The following is a 3,980-nucleotide window of genomic DNA, read 5'->3' as shown; positions in this document are numbered from 1 at the left end:
CTAGGAATATACCCTAGGAACACAATAATACAATACAAAAACCCCTTCCTTACACCTATATTCATTGCAGCACTATTTACCATAGCAAGACTCTGGAAACAACCAAGATGCCCTTCAATAGACGAATGGCTAAAGAAACTGTGGTACATATACACAATGGAATATTATGCAGCTGTCAGGAGAGATGAAGTCATGAAATTTTCCTATACATGGATGTACACGGAATCTATTATGCTGAGTGAAATAAGTCAGAGAGAGAGAGAGAGAAAAACGCAGAATGGTCTCACTCATCTATGGGTTTTAAGAAAAATGAAAGACATTCTTGCAATAATCATTTTCAGACACAAAAGAGAAAAGAGCTGGAAGTTCCAGCTCACCTCAGGAAGTTCACCACAAAGAATGATGAGTTTAGTTAGAGAAATAACTACATTTTGAACTGTCCTAATAATGAGAATGTATGAGGGAAATGGAGAGCCTGTTTAGAGTACAGGCGGGGATCAGGTGGGGAGGAGGGAGACTTGGGACATTGGTGATGGGAATGTTGCACTGGTGATGGGTGGTGTTCTTTACATGACTGAAACCCAAACACAATCATGTATGTAATCAAGGTGTTTAAATAAAAAAATTATAGCTAAAAAAAAGAGATATGGGTATCTATATTTCATTTTCTAAGAGTTAACCTTTGACCACATATCTTACACTTTTTATTTTTAGTAGTTAAATGAATCTACTTTGTTTACTCTCCAACCATATAGAACAGAAATTCAGAAACTTTCCCTATGGAAAAATTATTGTTGGCCTTTAAAATAATTTTATTGAGGTATAATACATACAGTAAATTTTATTTTGGGTGTACTGTGTGATGAGTTTTGACAAGTGCGTTCAATCATAAAACCACTATCACAAAAAAGATAGATACTATTTCCATTATTTTCAAAAGGTTTCATTATTTTGTTTTGTAATAATCTTCTGTGACCTATAGCCCTAGCACTATGTTTTATTTTGTGTTCAATTGAATATGTCCATTGATATATTATAGTGGTTAAGGCTCTTGACTTACACATAGTTTGCTATTGTTCAATTTCCAGAATCTCATGTGGTCCCCTGAGCCACAGCCAGCATTGATTCCTGAGCAGAAAGCCAAGAGCAGCCTCTGACAACTGCCATGTTTGGTTCAACTCTCACAATATTGCATTGGAACCATAATAATAAGTACCATTTGTGCTGGAATTTTGTTTTGTTCTGTTTGGGGGCCACACCTGGAAGAAGGCTTACTTCTGGTTCTGTCTACAGGGATCACTCCTGGCAGGGCATGCAGGATCATCTGGGGTGACTGAACTCATGCCAGCCCCGTGCAAATCTTACACATTGCACTATTGGTTTCGCTCCTGTGCTGGCTTTTGGATAATCTGATATTCCATATTATTGCATGTATCAGTAGCCCAGTCACTTTTATTGATGAATAATGCTCCATTTTATAAGTACACCAGAATTTTTTAAATGGGTTTCTGTTAATGAACATTTGAACTGTTTACAGTTTAGAGATAACATGGAAAACTTTTATTTGAAAATGTAAGAAACGTTTTTTAAATTACTGATATTTTCATTTCTCTTAACCATTTAATAAAAGAAGACCAGGTAATAGTGTGGACATGTGTTTTTTAAGAAATTTTCAAACATTTTCAAGTGAATGGAACATCCTCTAAGTGAGTTATGATAAATCTAGCTATTCTTGGTGTGCATCAAAATTTGGTAAATTTCAGTAATTTTAGGTTTATCTTTTGTAATGAGTATGAAATATCAAATATCTTTGTATTTATGTTTAATCTGAGGATTATCTTGAACACCTTTTATTTTTCTCATAAAACATACTTATGCCTTATATTTCAAAATACTTCTTCAACTAATTTCTATATTATTTAATAGATTATTTCTCTTTGTTATTTAATTCTAGTAATAATCCACTTTTTCTAATTACAAATCATTTTTTTTTGTTTTTGGGTCACACTTTAAAGTGCTAAGGATTTACTTCTGTATTTTTGTTTATAAATCACTTCTGGCAGTGTCAAGGAGCTCTATTTGATGGGGTCAGAGCAATAGCACAGTGCTATATCGTTTACCTTGCACGCAGTGGATCCAAGATGGTCGGTGGTTCGAATCCCAACGTCCCATAAGGTCTCGAGTCAGGAGTGATTTCTGAGTGCAGAACCAGGAGTAGCCCTTGAGCATCACCGGGTGTGGCCCAAAAACCAAAAAACCAAAACCAAACAAACAAAGAAAGGAGTTCTACATGAATGTCAGATCAAACCTGGGTTGGTCACATGTAAGGCAGGTACCTGACCAGATTTACTATCTGTTCAACATGTCTTTTGTTAGATATGTGGACTTTGAGTATTTTCTTTGTAATTTTTATACATAAAAGAATTTTTCAATTTTGAAATTTTTCATTTTTCTCAAAACCCATAAATGAGTGAGACCATTCTGTGTTTATCTCTCTCCCTCTGACTTATTACATTCAGCATAATAGATTCCATATAGATCCATGTATAGGATAATTTCATGACTTCATCTCTTGTGATGGCTGCATAATATACCATTGTGCATATGTACCATAGTTTCTTTAACCATTCATCTGTTGAGGGGCATCTACGCTGTTTCCAGAGTCTGGCTATTGTAAACAACACTGTAATGAATATAGGTGTGAGAAAGGGATTTTTGTATTATATTTTTGTGTTCCTAGGATATATGCCTAGGAGTGGTCTAGCTGGATCGTATGGGAGTTCAACTTTCAGCTTTTGGAGAAATCTCCATATCGGTTTCCAAAAAGGTTGGACCAGACGGCATTCCCACAAACAGTGAATAAGAGTTCCTTTCTCTCCAATTCCCCGCCAGCACTGTTTGTTCTCATTCTTTCTGATGTGTGCCAATCTATGGCGTGAGATGGTACCTCACAGTTGTCTTGATTTGCATCTCCCTGATGATTAGTGATGTGGAGCATTTTTTCATGTGCCTTTTAGCCATTTATATTTCTTTTTGTCAAAGTGTCTGTTCATTTCTTCTCCCCATTTTTGCATGGAATTAGATGTTTTTTCTTGTAAAGTTCTGTCAGTGCCTTGTATATTTTGGAGGTTAGCCCCTTATCTGATGGGTATTGGGTGAATAGTTTTTCCCACTCAGTGGGTGGCTCTTGTATCCTGGGCGCTATTTCCTTGATGTGCAGAAGCTTCTCAGCTTAATATATTCCCATCTGTTAATCTCTGCTTTCACTTGTTTGTGTAATGATTGTCAAAGACAAAATGATTTCATTTGTTTGTGTAATGATTCTCAGAGACAAAATAGAGGAGGACTGAAGAGTCCTACTCCAGACATGAAGCTCACCACAGGGATCATTTAGTGCAGTCACAGAAATAATTACACTGAGAACTATCATAACAAAATGTGACTGAATGAGGGAAGTAGAAAGCCTGTCTAGAGTAAAGGCCAGTGTAGGGTGGGGAGGAAGGACACTTGGGATATTGGTCATGGGAATGTTGCACTGGTGAAGGATTTATATATAGATATATATATATAAAATATTTTAAAAAATCAAAAAGAAAAGATAATGCCTCCCAATTCTTACCACAGGCTGTGTTCTTTACACTGACTGTATAGAAAGAGGAGGTACAGTAAGTGCACCCCATATACACCTCAATCCAGGCCCTTTGCCTGGTCTGTATTGTGAATTGGGGACAAAAAAAAACAGAAAATTTTATATTAGCTTTTGCTAATAAGATGATTAATGGTTTTTTATTTAACCTTAAATTTTTATATTAAGATCTGTAACTTATGTCAAATTTCTTAAATATAGTGAGGAGGTATTTGATGTCATTTTCTTTCCCTTATACAGCTATTAATGTATATGTAACATATACTTTATATATTTTAGTATAATATATAATTTATATATTTTATTTATTTTTTAAATATTTTAATATATTTTT

At 35.0% G+C, this 3,980-nt stretch overlaps 1 non-coding gene across 1 annotated transcript; it reads left to right on the top strand.

Annotated features, from left to right (window-relative positions):
- The first annotated feature begins 3,602 nt into the window (after positions 1 to 3,602).
- LOC125999766 (small nucleolar RNA SNORA51) lies at positions 3,603 to 3,736 on the top strand. The gene has a single exon (XR_007492237.1). It is a non-coding gene; the product is annotated as a small nucleolar RNA SNORA51 (small nucleolar RNA).
- Positions 3,737 to 3,980: the final 244 nt, after the last annotated feature.

Source organism: Suncus etruscus, chromosome X, assembly GCF_024139225.1.
Source record: "Suncus etruscus isolate mSunEtr1 chromosome X, mSunEtr1.pri.cur, whole genome shotgun sequence".
In the NCBI taxonomy this organism is placed as follows: domain Eukaryota; kingdom Metazoa; phylum Chordata; class Mammalia; order Eulipotyphla; family Soricidae; genus Suncus; species Suncus etruscus.
The sequence above is the reverse complement of the archived record's forward strand: the minus strand, read 5'-3'. Positions and strand labels throughout refer to the sequence as shown.